General features: G+C 39.5%; 1 long non-coding RNA gene across 1 annotated transcript; it reads left to right on the forward strand.

Annotated features, from left to right (window-relative positions):
• The first annotated feature begins 170 nt into the window (after positions 1-170).
• LOC138370157 (uncharacterized) lies at positions 171-14,740 on the forward strand. The gene is made up of 3 exons (XR_011230058.1): positions 171-347; positions 2,297-2,421; positions 14,396-14,740. It is a non-coding gene; the product is annotated as an uncharacterized lncRNA (long non-coding RNA).
• The last annotated feature ends 6,021 nt before the right edge of the window (positions 14,741-20,761 follow it).

Raw genomic sequence — 20,761 nt, forward strand, 5'->3', positions numbered from 1 at the left:
CAAAAAGCTAGCTACATTGTACTAAAAAATCCCCATCACACAAGATGGTTAGTCATACAGAGGCGTGTGATAAGTAAGTGGAAGAGCTTGCAGAGCCTCATATAATTGCCTACGAAACTGACCACCTTAATTCATTGGAAGCTTTCCTAAACACATCTCATGGTCGTCCCGGGAAGCTCAGTGTACTAGGTGTGTTGCAGAGTGAAGGACACTGGCTGGCTGGCTGTCGCCCCTACAACATTTTCTTCTTGCTATAGTCGCAACAAGATATAGCAGCGCTGTGGATGAAAGAAGCTTTTTACAGTTTCAAAGTGTGAGAATCAGCAGCAAACATATTCAACATAAAGGTAAATTCAGAATTCATCGTACATAACAGGCTCCTGTCCTAAACCTAATTATATAAGTATTCATCCAAAATAAGTCAAGTTCATATATTAAAAATTGTAATCATGAAAGTACTACATAGTTTTGAAAGTACCAGACATATCCCAGAAGTCCCCAAACTGCCCTACAGCACCAATTAAACTATAATAGTTTGTTTTGGATAGCGGGGTGTTGGGGAGGGGGGTGTTGGTAGGAGAGAAGAGTCATCACCGCCTTGAATCAGCGCCTCTCCAGCCATTTGCCAGTCAGTGATTTCAGACAAATCGATTCAGAATACAACACGGTTTACTTACTCTCAGCAGACCGGCTTAACAGAAGACTAACGGAGAGCCATTAGTAACTCTCCAAGTTGGATAATCATGATTAACAGCACAATAATCGACGGTGTAAGAAAGGATAAATGAGTTACAGCTGAAAGGTCACAAAGTGAAATTCATGTGGATTCCACCTTATGTTGGAATAGTACTCAACGAGGTGGCGGATGACTTGGCCACATCAAAACAACAAGTTTACATTGAAATTGAAATTTAAATAAGTTTATTGAGGTAAGATACACAAAAAGGGATTAGGCAGCTCAAATTATTCTCACCTCGTTCAATACAACGTGTTCATACATATATAGACACACCACAAACTGTAAACATATTGCCGAACATTCTGAGTAATAAACATATACATTTCTTCCTTTACACGTGTAGTATGTTACCAGACGTACACACAAATATTTTTATGACTAGATATATAGACAATTTGCAATAGACATTCAGACATTTAACAAAAGGTTACAATCTTGGTGCAAAATTCTTATATCTCTCCAGAATATCATCAATCTTTCCGTTGTGACACATTTAGTTCTGGACTATGTCCAGAACTATAGTAAACTCAGTCCAGCCACTTTGACTGGACGGTAGAGCGACGGTCTCGCTTCATGCAGGTCAGAGTTCAATCCCCAAACGTCCAAGTGGTTGGGCATTATTCCTTCTCCCGTCCCATCCCAAGGTCTTATCCTGACCCCTTCCAAGTGCTATAATGTCGTAATGGCTGAGCGCTTTCCCTGATAATTAAAAAAATAAAGTAAACTCAGTGCATATAGTATCAGGAAATGGTCTATATCACGGAAAATTGTACATATTGCTAAAAAACAAAGAAAACCACATTTTTTTTTTTACTTTACCAAAGACCATGTACATCTCAGCAATTTTATGTTTTAAAGCAAAAGAGTCAATTTAAAATAACAAAGCATGGTTGTGATGACGAAAAAACGTATTGAAGAACAGTCTACGGTAGATTTCGACTCCAATAGATTCACAAGATTTTTTGTAAGTTGTTTCATTTCGGATAGATGCCCAAAAAGCAATCATGTGTTTGGGTAAGGTTATCATACTGCTTGAAATTATCATATTAATAGGATAATTTTTCATGCGCCTGAGCCTTTTCTTTAGCTACCTTCGATATTGTTCTGATATATGTTAAACACTATATTAACTCTTTCTGCATCCCTTGACAGTGTATCGATATTTGTATTTCAAATCATTTCAGAAAACGCTGCAAACGTTTTCACAGTACTTTCAGCAGCTATACGATGGGCAAATCAAATGTGCAGGTCGTGGATGGAGGACTTTGAGTATAAGAACTTTCATTTGCTACATAAAGACAATTTGGTTCAACTTGTAATATAAAAAGGGATTTCCTCGATAAAGGATCCAGCAGTTTCTTTGAATTCTGTATGAATATTTCATCACAGAATTTGTTTCCTTTTTGTCCTTTAAGAATTCTGTTCATTTTTAATGTTGCCGAAAATCTTCAGAAGCATAAATAGGAGCAACCTATTATTTTATTTGTTACATATAATGTATAAATTTCATATCAGTCCCATGATTGTATTTCCTACACTGTATGCATTTCTTTCAAGTGAGCCAGTTGAGTGAGGAAGGGAGAGTCATCATGGCTGCGAGAGTCTTCACTCAAATGACCAGTAGGCGCCAACTTATGGAACTTGCTGACAGCCTCATGGCGGACCTACCCTACTCGGCCACCGTGAGTTGACATCCCTCACCCGACTGTAGCTCCGGGAGAGAACTGTGGACTAGCTAAAACCTTAACACTTACAAGTGATATAGTCGTAGTGGCTTGCCGATTTCTTCTGATAATTCCCTTCTCTTCTTGAAAATGATTTTCAGGAAGCTCCTTTAACTATTTTAATGAATGACGATTATGCCTCAATTTAGTTTCAAGAGAGCAATTGGACTATTTCATTATTCATTGATCGCGAGACAACTTCATATATTCAGTAACTGAGTCGATTTACCTTAATTTATAACAATGAGTCAACTTTTCTTCCTTGGCAACAGTGAGACGAAAACTGTTTCAGATATATTTTGGTTTTTAAAAAAATATCTGATTTAGTCTTAGAGTGACAAATACATGTAGCTGATTTTACGGTATTGTCTATGTCGGTTGCCCGTCCTTTACGGACAAACCAACCCAAAATCTGTAGAGTGCTTATTTCTAGATCAGGAGATTGCTCTGTATGCTTCCTACTCTCGGAGATGGGCTCAGCGTCACACCCATAGGGGATGCGACCCCAACACTGGCCTCGTTGTCACGTGTACACACCCAACTCGAGCCGCTGTGATTCCCCACTTTCTCCTTATTTTTGGTATGACCTCCTCAATCCCCCTTTCATTTGAATTATAACTGTGTACCACCCTGTCCATAGCTATGGCGCTTTCTCTCTCTCTTTATCTCTTTTCTACTTCCTGGGAAGCCTCACTAGGACAGGGGCAAACACTTGTTCATTACAAACATTTAATAGCAACACAGAACATATATAAAGCACTTACATACAATATATAATTATATAAACTTCAACACCTTATGATATTATAACCTGGTTGCAAACCAGTACCCTCAGGACTCTATCAGCTGCTTATACCAAGTGGTAGCCCAACTCCTGGCTTACCACTTATGCTGCCAACCTCACCAAGCGGGTTAAACCTTGTAAAAGAATTAAGACACTATCAGCCCGATGACATTATATTATATATATATATATATATATATATATATATATATATATATATATATATATATATATATATATATATATATATATATATATATATATATATATATATATATATATATGCAAGTAATCCAGCCTATAGCTGTAACTCCATAAACCTCAGTATAAGTATTCCTTGGCACAAAAATGATAACCAATCACCCACCTTTCACTGTGTCTTGTATGCTAATGACAATCAAGCACTCTACCAACTCCCTACATGTAGTCAATAAAAACTTCCTTCCCACATCTGGAAGTCCACTACCCTGACATCATCAGGTTCTTCCAGGTGTATCTACCAGGATCCTCTACAGTTCTTCCAGGTTGCAGCACCATGAAGTTTTCCTTGGACTCCAGTGGTACTCCACCATGTGAAGTATTACACAGAAACATGTGAAACTTCACTTCACTGCTCCTCTTCCCACAGTTTGAGGTCCAATTCCTCACTACGGAGCATGCTCTTCCATAGAGTACCACATCCTCCTACAGTTTTGAAGTTCCACTCATTAACTTCTTATCTGGCCTCAAAGTGCTCCCATCAACTCCTTTCTCAGACAAACCTGCAACCCATTGATACGCCAATAAAAATGTTCCTCTACAAACATATAACCGAAATGAACTACACACAATAAATTTGTCACCCGACATCTCCCTGCTTCCCAAACGCCGTGAGGGGACTCCCTCGTTCAGACGAATCCATGCTCCACCTCACCCGGGCAGCCCACGAGGCAGCTTTCGTCCGTGTGAGCCCACCGCCCTCAGTCAATTAGCCACAGGCCTGCGAAGATGGTGGACGCGTCCCTTTGCCCTCCAGGACGTTCCTCCATCTTTTCTCTCTTATTTAAACTTTCAGCTTCAATAAAATTTGCCTAACATATTGTAACGTACGATTATGTTACGTTGTTGAGTAGATTAGATACAGTGTTTAGTGGGTTTTCATATTTATTTAGTAGTCTTGGATACAGCAGTGTCGTAGACGATGAGACAGAGCTTGGAGCAGAGCGCAGAGCTGATTGAGGCTGGAGACGCTATGTGGGAGAGCATTGTAGCTCGATTCTGTTCTAGTCTGCTGTCTGTTCTGTGTCGAAGCTGTAGCGTTTTGGGGTCGATCAGAAAAGCATACGCTGGGTGCTACATTCTTGACTGTGGAAATTGTGCCGTCGTCTATTCTCATATCGCTTGCTTATATTTGGTGACTACACCTCAGCTTCCTCCACTAGGAGAGGTGGATGGAAGAACTATTACCTGTAATTAGGGAAGAGATTATATCTTCTGCAATTAGTGCTAATTAGTTACACCATTAAGATGAGATAATGGAGCGAGTAAAAGGTTTACTCGCTACAATATCAATAAACACGTGCTACGGCCGCTGGGCACACGACTAACTACAGGCAATCACCGTAAACTGGTTAAAATGTGCTTACTACGAAATTGTTTCCTGCGCGGGCGTTCACTCGCATATGCTTGACCAGGGCCCCACACGGCTGCCCACGAAAAGGTTTCAGGATGGCTTCAGAACTCTTCCTGCCGTCCAGGACTTGAGTCCACCCGTTTCCAGATTGATTCCACAGCTGAAACGTCTGCACACTTCCTTCCTCTAGAAGGTATATCAGCCAGGGGGTTCTTCTCTAACAGGAGCTCAACGGAGCGCGACCTCCCCTCACGATTTCTGGTGCTCAAGTGAGGTCAACATCCTCAGAAGTGAGCCTCACACCCCCAGCAAATTCTCCACGTCTCATGACCAGTCATTTATTTATATTCTTATTCACTGCCCATACTCTTAAACTATCTATCAAATTCAATCGAGTGTTTACTATATAAATATCCAGGTCTATATCTCCTTAACCTCTTAGTTAAGTCAGGCCTGGCAGAATAACTCTAAAGGGGAGACTCATTTCTCCTGCAGCCTGTGATCATAACACTGTTTATGGACTGAAATATATTGCTTTGAACATTCCCCACTGAAGGACTACAAAATTTTGGTAATTATTATTATTTATCAAATAAAACATTAAAAAGGCTTTGTCTTACAATAAAATTGCACAAGACCTTGTAATAATATCATTTCATTTCGTAAATGTCAATTCATTAACAAGAATGAGGTCTTGAATGCAGATAATTCTCCGTTTTAATCATAATTTTTGTTTAGTTGTTAACGTGAATATAAACTGTGGCAGATGCACAACATCCTGCTCCTACACGCTCGAGGGTGGCTGTCCACGACCAGGTTCTACACCTTGCCTGCCCAACCGCTTTCTCACATACTCTTGTGGCAGAAGACGGTGAGTACTGCGTACCTCCTGCATCCTGTCCTCTCGAATAGTACATCTCATTTCGACGTATAAATCCCCCAAGACCAAAAACTGATGTGCTACAAATCATAGCGGCTCGCAAAATCGATGTGATGTTCAGTTTTCTATTCGCGGATCCTCGAATAGGTTTAGTTCGGGCAATTTAGTACATCATTTTTGTGATGTTGAGAAGCCAGAAGCCATACGCCGCCAAAACCAAAATGTACTAACACTTTTGTAATCAACCGCCTTCACACTTCAGTTATTCCAATCCTTTACTACTCTTTTTGCAAAGAGAAATTTCTAATATTTTCTGCTACATATGTTTACTTTAGCTTGAATCTATGATCTTTTGTACTTGCGTGCGCGCATTTTGAAGTAATAGAGACTAACAGACGCTGGTGTTCTTACACTGTTTCTCTACCTCTAGAATGTGCCCTCCATTATTGCCGTCTACTGCCGGGAAGCGGAATTCGAACAACTGATAGCGGCACTTAGGGAGACGCCTCTATTGGACTGGCGACGACACCTGGGGATCTATCATGTTCCCCACTACCTGGTTGAGCCGCTGAAGATGCTGGCCCAAGAGCTGGGAAACTCCCTCGTTTATTGGGAACCAAATTACACTTTTACTTACCGCCCTAACATGGATACTGAACTCCTCAGGTTGGTACTTACCTTACCATACAGTGAACTTTAATGTGGCAATATCTACCGTGCAGGCATATATACAACAAGAAGTGTCCTCCATTTCTCGGTATACACACACTGCGTTTATTTTAGTTCTGGACTTTGTTCAGGGCTGAAGCATACTTGCTAGTTGGTCAGTTAGCTAGTGTCAAACCTTTAATAACCTTTGTGCAGTTGATAGGCCTTAAGGCTTAAGCCCTTCACCAAACTAAACATCGCATAGAGTGGAAACTCAGGAAAGTGTTTGCCAATTCATTTGAGGGAGCTGTTCTGAAACTACGCAGGCTTCATGCTGTTAGATATTAGAGACGTCTTGTATGTAAGGCAGGGGATGGCATAGAGAATTATTAACATATGTAAAATGGGAAAGGAAATAGCTTTAATTATATGGAATATGAATAATTATAAAAACAGACAATATGTAACGGCAATTTCAAATATTCAACAGAATGAATATACTGAATACGTTGTAATAAATGAGAATGAAATTAAAAGTTGACAAAAATGATGAAACAATTAAACAATGTTTAGCATAACATAAGTATGAGAACACATTACAAGCATTTAACAACAATTATTAAGTCTGCCATGATAGCAGTCGAAGGATCATGTAGTACACTTCTGGCGTATGTATGGTAGGGCATGTACCCTGGTCGTCACAGAGCAATACTTTCACGAGCAATATCTGTGTTTGATTATATTATTATATATAGTTAAATGATATATTTCTTACCGTTGACTGTATTGCATATATATATGTACGTGTAAAAATCCGTGGAACATGGAAAAAAAAAAATGTAGTTAAATATTATGGAGTTTGAAGTCAGAACTGAAGTTAAATATAAGATTAACCTGGACTGCTGGTACTTGCACTACCAGTCAAACACTTCTCTATGCTGCGTCAAAGGGGCCCCAATTAAACACCAAAGCATATATTAACAGGCCGTCCAAAGACAGGAGGTAAGACCCGGCCTCCAGGGAAATAGTCCAAAAATTGTGCCCACAATGGATGATGTCCTCTTGTGCCTGGGACACAAGTTATTTAAAATTGACATAATTACTTTCACTTAAAATAAACGTAATCTTACCCAGAAAATGGCAGTGCCTGTTGACATTTACTCTACCTTCCAAGAACTCTTTTGGAAAGAGAACCTGGCCTACAAAGACTAGCAAAGGCTAGCCCAAAAAACTTAAGGTGAAGCATAGTTCAAGAACATTCCCCCCCCCCCCCCCCCCCCCGCTGTCGCATATAATCCTGTCCAGGAACGGTTAAAGCACAACACACCTATTAGTGTCCCTGGAGTTGAAACACTAATCCTCTCCAAGGTACTGTGCTCAATGTTACAACTTGGAAGGTATTACAATCAATGGAAAGGTAGAGTTAATGACCAGTACAAATGAGGAAGGACTTAACCTGAATGATAAAATGCTGGCACTCCCAGCAATAATCGTCCATATTATGAGTGAAGGAAAAATCAAAATCACACTATTTTACTCAATAATTTGTGGACTAGGTTCCCACAGTAACACTATGTTGGCAATAGCCTAATTTTGCGGGTTGCTAGACCAGGCCCCAGGAAGAAACTCCCAAATGTGTGTCTAAAGGTAGATAACGATCTCGCCAAGCCCACAGGAAAGAAAGAAAGTATCAATCTAATTATTATAAAAAAAACTCTCACACTCATAACAAATGATTTAGCCTTCTGACAATTACTTTAAGATCCAATACTCTCGTTGGATAGAAGCAAGGATTTACACCAACAAAATACTAGGCAGGAATTAACACTGGTGGAACAGTTAATATTACACACAGAACTCTGGTACACCACATCAGTACCATATTCTCTTCCAGGTCACTTTACTTGCTACAAAACTGTGAGTGAGCTGTAAGTTGCATTTATAACCTACTTAATAAAAATAAACATGGTGACAGAGATATATATATATAAAGGAATGAACTTATCCGAGAGTAAATTATGCTGACAAACTGGACAAGTGCTTTACAAGAATGTAAGAACTCTTGTGTGTGTGTGTGTGTGTGTGTGTATATATATATATATATATATATATATATATATATATATATATATATATATATATATATATATATATATATATATATATATATATATATATATATATATATATATATATGTCGTACCTAGTAGCCAGAACGTCCTTCTCAGCCTACTATGCAAGGCCCAATTTGCCTAATAAGCCAAGTTTTCATGAATTAATTGTTTTTCGGCAACCTAACCTACCTAACCTAACCTAACCTAACTTTTTCGGCTACCTAACCTAACCTAACCTATAAAGATAGGTTAGGTTAGGTTAGGTAGGGTTGGTTAGGTTCGGTCATATATCTACATTAATTTTAACTCCAATAAAAAAAAATTGACCTCATACATAATGAAATGGGTAGCTTTATCATTTCATAAGAAAAAAATTAAAGAAAATATATTAATTCAGGAAAACTTGGCTTATTAGGCAAATCGGGCCTTGCATAGAAGGCCGAAAAGTGCGTTCTGGCTACTAGGTACGACATATATATATATATATATATATATATATATATATATATATATATATATATATATATATATATATATGCAACAATGTTCACAAAAACACTGATCCAAGTATGCAGAATATCCACATGTGAAAAATAGGAAATACTTAACGCGTTTTCGACTAATTCGCCTTCATTAGAGCAAAGTAGATCTTCATTCTACTTTGCTCTGATGAAGGCGAATTATCCGAAAACGCGTTAAGCATTTTCTATTTTTCACATGTGGATATTCTGAATATATATATATATATATATATATATATATATATATATATATATATATATATATATATATATATATATATATATATATTGCAAACAAGCCTGAATGGTCCCCAGGACTATATACAACCGAAAACTCACACCCCAGAAGTGACTCGAACCCATACTGCCAGGAGCAACGCAACTGGTATGTACATGGACGCCTTAATCTGCTTGACCATCACGACCGGACAAAAGGAAGTGATAGCCGAAGCTATTTGAACCACTTCCCCGCCGGCACTCGGATGGTAATCTTGGGCATAGCATTTTATCAAATCACCTCATTGTTTGGGGCACACGTGAGGAACACAAATGCAGAGTTTTCAGTTGTATATAGTCCTGGGGACCATTCAGGCTTGTTTGCATTTGTGTTCCTCACGTGTGCCCCAAAGAATGAGGTGATTTGATAAAATGCTATGCCCAAGATTACCATCCAAGTGCCGGCGGGGAAGTGGTTCAAATAGCTTCGGCTATCACTTCCTTTTGTCCGGTCGTGATGGTCAAGCGGATTAAGGCGTCCCTGTACATACCAGTTGCGTTGCTCCTGGCAGTATGGGTTCGAGTCACTTCTGGGGTGTGAGTTTTCAGTTATATATATATATTGTGACGATAATCTCTTTCAAGAGAGATTGAGCCTGCTCTTCCCTACATCATTACGTCGTTCAAGTACAAGATACTATATAGAAGATACGTCCACCAGTATCGCCAAACGTTTTGCCCAGCAAGCAAATCGTACCATGCACACCCTGACACCGGCTACAGCCGCCGTAACCAGCAAACTGCTCATCCTCCGCCTGCCTGTTGCTGATTGGCTGGTAGACTAGAAGTAAAAATGAATTTTGGAGAATTGATTTTTCAATTACCATCAACAGTGAAAAGAAACATAAGAAAGATCGAGAAAATTCGTGTTAGAATTATTAATCCTACTTTTTCGGTAAGAAAAACAATTTGTTTTTATTTTTATACAAAATAAAATAAATTAAAAAAGACTTCACTCACAGACCTCCATGAACAAATTGAATCTGCCTGCCTCCTTCGGCTGCATACTACAAAAAGCTCATACCATAATCATCTACATTCTCTTATGTGTTCTACCCAAATATATAGTAAAATCATCAATAAATTCACTACCCTACTAGCTGCCCACTACTTAGTCAACCACTAAGCCACAACCACCAACCAAATTATTAAGTACACCTAGTAGTTTTCACATCACTACTTGATCGTACCGCCTGCTGCACTGCAAACCAGTAGCACACTCAACGGCCAACCCTTGTGTTTTTTTCCTATAAAATCTTGTTTCCCTGAAATAGACCACCTTGGTCGTAACAGTTCACCATCACCAGTCGGACACAATTGAAATTAAACCCACGATGGGAATGTGTCCACGTGTCATACCAACCGTCTCTTAACAAATATCTTATTTTCACTATCATTTTACTTAATAAAATTATTTTTTTTATTTATAATTTTACATGCAAGCATGCGTAAAATACAATAAAACGAGAACAAAACAAACGGAACACAAAACACAAATTACAGAATCACAAAAGTACAAAATGACAAATACACAAAATACTGGCCTGAAGGGCCGACAACAAAAACACAACAATAAACACAAACACACAGAAATAACAACGTACAAGACATGAGGGTAATGTTAGCCTGACACGCATGCGCATAAATACAATAAACCGAGAACATAACAAACAGAACACAAATGACAAATTACAAAATCACAAAAGCACAAAAGTACAAAATTACAAAGACATAAGATACCGGACTGAAGGGCCGACAACAAAAAGCACAAACAAAATGAAATACAGTACAAAAATGACAACAGAACAATACACAGTACCCAAACCCGCACCCAACCACCCAACCATCGAAACTACACAAAACAAGCCTACCGGCCCCGGAAATCACACACAGAGAGGTACCAGTACATAATGACAATAAGATGAAGGAAAACATAAAAATATAACATACAAACAAAAGGAAATTAACATCGACAATTCATGATAATGGGAACAAAAACAGGCATGGCCACACAAGCAGCCCGAAGGGCAAGGAACCACTCTAAAAACAAGCGTACTCCGGAACTCACAGGAACATGAAATACGGAGCACGCAGGAACCGGGAAAACAAACCCGACCCACCCACACACACACGCAACCTCACCCCGCGTCCATGCACGCAAACGGACACAACCCACAACACATAGCAAACAAAATAAATCACTTGACAGGAGAACAAACCTCAATGGGAGATGAATATTTCTTAGGGAACTCAAACACAGGATATTTCTGCTTATAGGCCTCCCATATCAAATACTCCATGTCGGTAGGGGAACGATTCCCCTGCTTCAGGGGGGGGGGCGCATAAACTCATGAATCACTAAATCAGGCGGAAACGGCTGCTCCCGGAGTTGGTCGACAGAAGTCGCATAACGAGGTAGGAGCTGGCGAACCACCTCCGCCGTGGAAGCAGAAGATACCGAAGAAGCGTACGTAGGCCGCCGAGACGGCCTCGCTGCCGGATGTACAAGAGAAGGCGAAGGCTGCCCGGACGGTAACACCACACCCGACACCGCAGGAGATGTGGTGTCGCATCTCCTGCGGTGTGAGAAACAGCCGGAGACGGTAGAGTCGGTAAAACCGCCGCCAATGAAAGAGGGACCGAAGCTGGGGTTACGGAACCCCCAGAGCAAGCAGCCTTTTTCAACACCATAACCGGGTCACCACGCTCACCATGAACCTTATCAGGGGAAACTACCCCACACGAAGAACCAGAACCATCCGACGAGGGCGACGCCCCCGAAGCAAAGTCCACAGGCACCACACCTGAAGGAAAGTCCGAGACACTGTCACCGTCAGCGGGAGGCACATGTACTTCTGCCACCACCGTAGAATGTGACGCAACCGGAACCACCCCGCCATCGCCGGAAGATCCAGAGCCGTCGAAATCTCCCACATCAGCCCAGGCAGAAGAAGAACGCCAGGAACGCTTGGGCTCTGGCCCCATATCAGCAGATCCGGAGGCCGACCCAGAGACGCGGCCATCACAAGCCGGGCGAACCGACGCTCTCCCCAGGACGGCAGCATCCTCAACCACATGGGGTACCAGGCCAAGCACAGTAGGAGGCCCTGCATCCACCCCAGTCAAAACACATGGCGAGGGCGCAGGGACATGCACAGCAGTTGGAGAAGGCGAAGACGACGTACAGAGATCCACCGGAAGACCCATGGGACCATCAAGGACACTAACGGGAACAGGCCGATCATCCGAAGGCACCATAATCCCTGGAAGAAGGGCCACCACAGCAGGAGACACGTCGCGTGCCACAGGGGGGGGGGCAGCAGCCAACGGGATGGCCACATCCCCACCCACCAAATCCTCCTCAACAGGGAGCAGTGAAAAATCCTCCTCATGGAAGAGATTCACAGGGGCGATGGCAGCCTCAGAACACCCCAGCAGCCTTATGCCCCAGCAGGCCACACCAAAAACATGTCCGCGGTTGTTGGGAATAATACTCCTGAACATAATATCCGAGGAGCCGGACGGAATGTCTGCCCTCAGGCGCATCCCCAGGGTCCGAATGTTCGTTCGCAAACCCTGGAACTTCCCCGAGAAAAGCTTGTGCAGCCTCAGACTGACGACAGCTCCAAACCTTCCAGAAGTAACACCGCAGGAGGTCCTCGGGAAACTCCAAGGGCGTCCCATGAACACTCACGTACGTCAATGCACCACTCCGATTGGAAATCTCCACAGTGCCGGCACCAACTGGCAGGGGCAAGGATCGCCCCTCGAAGCGCTGGAGAAACGGACAGTACTCTGCGTCCTCCGCAAATTTGACAATCACTCGATGAGTGGTAACCAGTTCAATATCGTAAATCACATCCACGGGGACACGGAGCATGTCACACATTACAAGTTCTACCTCAGGATACCCGGCACGGCCAGAAAATTCCAGGCCTACAGAGTGCACACGCATAACAGGGGGAAGAGGACACCCCATCACGGAGCGTCACCGACGAACACTCAAGCACCACTTGATGGCCAATACAAATTAAATGATATAATGTACTGGTTGCTTACAACTTAATTACTAATTTGCATAAAAACTCCAAACCAGCCAGTGGTTTATATTTTACAATTTAGTTATGTTCAGGCAGTGTTGCACGCTATACTGACAAAACCTTTTGATTTCATAATTTGTTCCTTCCAATTTCTTATCACTCAAGCTTTATCAAAACATTTATAAAGACTAACCCTGGTCATTACAATAAACAGGATAATCTTAAGCAGGAAATGTATAGAATTTACTTAAACTGCTTTTATTAGCAATTTGACATTGAACCTAGATGGCAAAGTAAAATTTTACATTTAATCGTACTTAAATATTTATATTTAATTTAAATTTAAATTAATTTTTAAATATTAATTTAAAAATTTGAAATCGAATAAATTAAGAAACAGTAAATATGAATCTGCATGCCAAAATTATGAGAAACTACATAAGAATAGATAATGTATTCACAATAACAATACCAGAAAATCTTTGGAGCAGGATATTGGGATCGACCCACCGTCCTACTCTTAAGATTTTCTCTTATGTCACATTCTCAGATTTTTAGGAGGAAATTACACTGATTTAAGCCAATAGTGAATTACGTAAGCTCGATAAGTGACCCGGCTTCTGGGCCTATGGCAGATGGACCCTCAGCGGATTTACGTTTATTGTGAGAGTATAACTCAGGCAACAAATGTGCTTGCTGCCTTTGGCTGTTTACTTAAAAAATAACATTCCTCTGTACCCAGCATATTGAGACTTCGTGGGGGGGGGGGGGCTATCGCGCCTCTTTAACTCTTGTGAAAGCCTATACCTCCCGCCAACTAGTTTAAGGAGCAGGTTGCCTATGACGGGTGGTGGTCACTCACCTGGCGGCGGCGGCGGCGTCTCCGTTTGCTACCGCCACACCTCCACACACCCATCACACCAGATGTGGCGACAGAGGCTGGTTTGGGGATGCTGCCGCGAGTATCTCTGTGTGGGGGGGGGGGGGTAAGAAGGGGGCATAACCTGACTAGGAAATAGCCTGTACCCAGCATATCATTCTTCACTCTTGCTTTCAGGACCAAGCCTGGTTTCCGTGTCTGTAAACTTGTCAAAACTGGGCTCCAACACCTGCTGGAGAGGAGCCTCTTTAACAAGACCCAACCGCTGGAGTCCACGTGGAGACTATCGCAACATCTGCCATCTGTTGGAGTGTTCCTCGACTCGAGCGTGACTAAGGACTCGCCTCTCGACCTCCAGCACCTACCCTAATCCGGAAATGAGGAAACTCCTGTCTCCTGGATGTCGCCGACCATGTATGGAACCATCGGCATGTTGGGGACGGACGACAGCTACAGGAATCTGGGGCTCGGTAGACTGGTAATCAAGGTCATGGGGAGGCTATATGCTAGCCAGGGCTTCATTCCTAACGCCCACGTCAGCCACGACAACCCATCTTCTATAGCAACGATCAGCAAGATACCAGGCTGGGAAAACACTCACACTGTCGCCTGGATGGCCTTCGAGCAGACAAATGAGACCAGTGAAATATCACAGGACATTTATCCCCAAATTTTTTAGCAATATATATTTTATAAGTTTTTAAGGTAACTAAATTCTTATATATTAATAATGACAAATACAATAAACATAATAATAATAATAATTATTGCCATTATATTAATAATTATAAACACAATTCCAATGTAACAAATATTCCTCACTAGCATTGTTGCGAAAAGATTCAGCAATAAACCAAGATTATTGAATTCTGCGACAAATTATGTGGAAATTGTGTTTCTCACAAACTGCTTGCCGTTCTTCCCGGGGTTTCCTCTGATCCCATCTCCTCGACCAATAAGAACATTCTAGTTATGGAGCGTTATGTAATGGACTCCCTCTCATTACTTATATCTGTGTATGCATATATATGTATATGTTTATGTAATATTAACTACTCTGTAATTAACTTCACGAGATTGTCACTTTGCTAAATGAACAATGGGGTTTAGTTCTTGAGCCCATTATGTGCCTCTGTAACTCTTTCCACCACCGCCCACGCCATGCGTATGGGGTGCTTAATAAATAAATGAATGAATGAATCTCTCAGCTGGACATACAGGTGACTATCCTCTTATGATGCCGTTGAGTTCACTATTCCTAGAGTGCCTACCCCTGTACTTTGGCAGAGCAGGCCATGCTGGCCGCACCTGTCATCCACCACTTCGCTGCAAACACACACACATTATATATATATATATATATATATATATATATATATATATATATATATATATATATATATATATATATATATATATATATATATATATATATATATGTCGTACCTAGTAGCCAGAACGCACTTCTCAGCCTACTATGCAAGAACCGATTTGCCTAATAAGCCAAGTTTTCATGAATTAATATATTTTCTCTATTTTTTTTCTTATCAAATGATAAAGCTACCCATTTCATTATGTATGAGGTCATTTTTTTTATTGGAGTTAAAATTAACGTTGATATATGACCGAACCTAACCAACCCTACCTAACCTAACCTATCGAATCTTTATAGGCTAAGTTAGGTTAGGTAGCAGAAAAAGTTAGGGTAGGTTAGGTTAGGTAGGTTAGGTAGTCGAAAAACAATTAATTCATGAAAACTTGGCTTATTAGGCAAATCGGGCCTTGCATAGTAGGCCGAGAAGTGCGTTCTGGCTACTAGATACGACATATATACATATATATATATATATATATATATATATATATATATATATATATATATATATATATATATATATATATATATATATATATTGTGTATATATATCACTAGGGTTAAGTGTCCAGTCTTAGTACATTGGCACTGAAAAAATCTAGAGCGATTGTGCAAGTCCATAAAAAAAGAAAAAAGAAACTACAAACATATTGAGAACTCTTTGAATATTCTCTAAAATTATATTGAAGCATGTCGGGTATCTAATGGAAGCCTATTACAATACATATTATAATGTTAATTTTTTGAATGGCCTCCAGCCTGGTGGCTTCTTTGGATAATTACTTACTTTCCATAGGACTTGAGAAAAATAAAATCAAAGTATATTTTGTATTACATTTAAGGTGTTAAATTTGATATATTTTCCATTTTTGTTTTCAGGCTTATATACTAAAACAAATTACATCTTTAAGCTAAAGGGTTACATAAGGCTGGACACCTGCAAAGTTGCATAATGGGCAAGTGTGTCCAAAGAAAGCTACCATAATTAGCAGTTTCTGGTCTCGAGATACCAAAACCAAGTCCTGTATCTCCAAATCAATTGAAAATGTCAACGACGCATGCCGACTACAGCACGCTACTAATGTCTACAAATAAATACTGTATCAGACTTCAGTGGTTAGTGGTTCTCTCGGTTCTGTTATATCAGATATTACAGCTTGGTGGTTCCTGGGAAATAAGCCAGTGAACATTCTATGTTCTGTGGATGTTCCCATGATGATTTCCCACTGATGTTCAGAATACTGAATATCAGTGGGAAATAAGCCACTGATACCTGTTGCTGAAATTTTCAGATGCTATTCTCCTGACCCCCCCCCCCCCCTCCTGTTACTGCTCGTTCACACAGCTTGTATAATTAGGGAACAGTGATAAGCATAGTCTAGGGTAAGTCACTGTTTCTAAATTATATATACCAGAGTGCCCCATGAGTCAGTACAAAAAAAAAAAACAACACAATACTAGGATATAGAAACATGCACATAAAAATATATATATAATATTAGATAAGGCAAGTTCTATCTATTACAAAGAATATTCATTAATATATCACAATATAATCAGATGGCAAATCAACACAATGAAATATATAAAATCTCACCAGATAAGTAATCTACTACAACGAAACAAAATAAGATACACAAACTTATCAGGACCCGAGGTACTCCGACCAAGAGTCTCCTCTGTACTGAGTTGCGTCCTCACGCTCCTACCCCAAACAAATAGGAAATGTATATGTTTATCTCTCAGAATGTTTGGTAATATGTTTATTGTTTGTGATGTGTGTCTATGTATGAATTAACACGATGTACTGAACGGGGTGAGAATAGCTTGAGCTACCTCATCCCTTTGTGTGTATTTTACCTCAATAAACTTATTTCAATTTCAATTTCAACCCCAAACACACCCTTCCTCTCTCTCCATCCAGGATAGGATGACAAATCAGTACTTATTCAAAAAACTAATAAACGATAAAAGTAATCGTTCTCACACAAACATAGGATGAATTGAAATATAAAATGTCATATGCAAATGACATTAATAACAATGTAATAAATTCATATAAGGTAAATACTGAGATGTTAATTAATTAAGATGTAGCATCTAGCAACTCCACAAATGCACACGTCCAGTTTCCTGGTCCCGTAAGTAACCTGGAATGGACAGGTATTACACAGGGCAACATGCAAGCCCGCACTTTACTCCAACTATGCTGCTATGTACTATGACAATTATAAAAAAACATACACATGTACATATGAAGAAATAAACTACAATAAATTATTTATTATTAAATATTGTGAATATTCATTACTACGGATATGTAACACCCCAAAGGGTCAAACATCTAGGAACCAGGTTTGTTATTCTAGAAATTTTGCCTAATACATCAGTATGGAAATGAAGAAGGTAAAAAATAGACTATACATGATTATATAGCATGATCTATATAATATGTACGGGCAGAGTTCTCTTACAAATTGGCGATGTATCTTGCAGTCCGGAGACTGGACATATGAGACAAAACTCCAAACGCCGCAATTTTTTAATAATCCCCAATAGATGTATGTCCGTGAGTATAGCTTCCATTTTAGTGTAATATGCATCCTTATTCATAAATACAGTAATCACACTGCATCAATATATGGTGACTGCACAGTCTGCACAGTCAACTGTCATCAACAGAGGATATCTTGCCATAAGTTTTGCAACAAACTGAATATAACGTTTTTAGTCTTTTGAGAATGTCAATAAAGTGTCTAAAGACCAAAAATTTTACCCAAGTATTGTTTAAACTATAATCATCTTTATTCTACTTATTGTATCTATTATTATCCAATTAATTAGTATAGTCAGCTGAATAACTAAAAGGTTCTAGTATTCATTCATCCCAATGCCGAATTATTATGGAATATCAATTATACCCATACACTGCTGTAGTTGACTCTGTATGCGTTATGAAACTGTACTGCAGTTTCAGGGAAAGCTAGTGGTGTGTAACAGACAGTGGTATGAAAGATTGATAAAAAAGATGATGCCACTCGTATCCCTGTTTTAAACTCCCACAAGTTGTTATACAATACAACAATACAATATTAGCCAAAGTAATACTGTACTTCTATAAATTAGTACAGTACCATAAGTAAATATGGTTTTCACTTCCAAGTAAATACAGTTACTTTGATGAGAGCACAAATGTATCACATAGAGTATGTGAAGAGTAACATTAAAGTCTAATTCAGATATCTATGCCTTCAGATTATACCTATACCTTCAGATTCCTATACAGTATTCACTTTCTTTCAATTGCCATGGTATTTGGGTTTTAGTGCATAAGGTGCCCATCCTGCTTCCAACCAGCTTGGGACTGAATGCATTCATAAATGTTGATTTTACATCTTTTGTAACTTCTTGTCATATGCTTTTGGCACCATAAAATATTAATTTATTTCCGATAATACGTCACTATGGGGATGCCCTAAATTCTTTAAACTGTAAGCACGATATTTGGTACAATTACATATTACATATTAAAGGAATATTTAAAGTACATGAAATAATATTGTACATACAGGCAAACATGATAATGGGGGGTATGTCACTACATGGATACAGGCTCAATAGGGCTGCGGTACTTTCATACAGGATAATTTAACACCATAATGTAACATTTTCCTTCAGGCCAAAACCCACAAAAACTTAAAAACAACAGAAATGGAATGTTCTCAACTAATTATCCCAAAGCCTAATTATTGTTATGGAAGATCAATTATACCCATACACTGTTGTAGTTGACTTCTGTATGGATTATGGAACTGTATTGTAGTTTCAGGGAAAGCTAGTGGTGTGTAACAGACAATGGTATGAAAGATTGATAAAAAAGATGATGACACTCGTATCCCTGTTCACTACATGCATACGGGTTCAATGAGGCTGCGGTACTTCTATACAGGATAATTTAACAGCATAATGTAACTTTTGTCTTCAGGCTAGCTTTTTGATACTGTATTCCCCTTCATATAGTCTAGGGTAGCTGCGTAAAGGCAGATGTACCTAATGTATTAATAATAATAATAATAATAATAATAATAATAATAAAAGCCAAAACCCATAAAAACTTAAAAATAGAAGTGGAATGTTCTCAAATAATTAACATCATGCTCACTGTCTACACACAGATTCAACTTCTAACAGTCTCCGTGGTGTAGTGGTATGACACTCGCCTGGCGTTCCGCGAGCGCTCTGTCATGGGTTCGTATCCTGGCCGGGGAGGATTTACTGGGCGCAATTCCTTAACTGTAGCCTCTGTTTAACGCAACAGTAAAATGTGTACTTGGATGAAAAAACGATTCTTCGCGGCGGAGATCGTATTCCAGGGACCTGCCCGAAACGCTACGTGTACTAGTGGCTGTACAGGAATGTAACAACTCTTGTATATATCTAAAAAAAAAAACTTGGTATATAATGAATAATGCAGAGTTAAAATCCTTTTCTAATGTGCCAGAGTAACCTATTAAGCGGATGCCTAATTTTCTTGACCAGTCTACTGGCCATCATGGGGATAGGAAGTCCATAGTTTAAGAGTAGGTCTTCCATTCTTTATAACTTGAGATGGTCCATAGTTTCATAGGTTACCCTATGGGTTAAATAACATAATATGTTATGTCTGCTCTACACTGAAGCTAGATCAATGAGAAACTGTTATCGCTTGTGTGAGTCGCATTAAACCCATTAAAGTTTAAGTACTGTAGCTTGAATTGAGATTTTAAAACTTGTTCATGATTTGTCACAATAAGATTAACCTTTATGTGTCTTGTTTGTAAAATTTTTAGTTCTATGACCTGCAGCCTTAACTAGTATGGGAGATGATTATGATCCTCTCAGATCCTTATCCTCTGGGATGATGATGATCATCACGTTTGGGATGATTTTCGTCACTGATAGTGAAAGAACAACTGAATTTAGAAGAATTAATATTCGACTAATTATAAATTATTAATTTATTTAATTCTTATTAATTAAGAACTATTAAATTTTTTTATTATGCACCCCCATACCTATCACTTGTAAGGCACCACGGGCTCACCATAGCCCGCGTTACTTGAAACTTGTTGTTTCAGTTAGCGAATCTTTAACAACAACAACTATCCCGTGGGCGGTGGTGGAAAGGG

Source organism: Procambarus clarkii, chromosome 31 (genome assembly GCF_040958095.1).
Source record: "Procambarus clarkii isolate CNS0578487 chromosome 31, FALCON_Pclarkii_2.0, whole genome shotgun sequence".
Taxonomy (NCBI): Eukaryota; Metazoa; Arthropoda; class Malacostraca; order Decapoda; family Cambaridae; genus Procambarus; species Procambarus clarkii.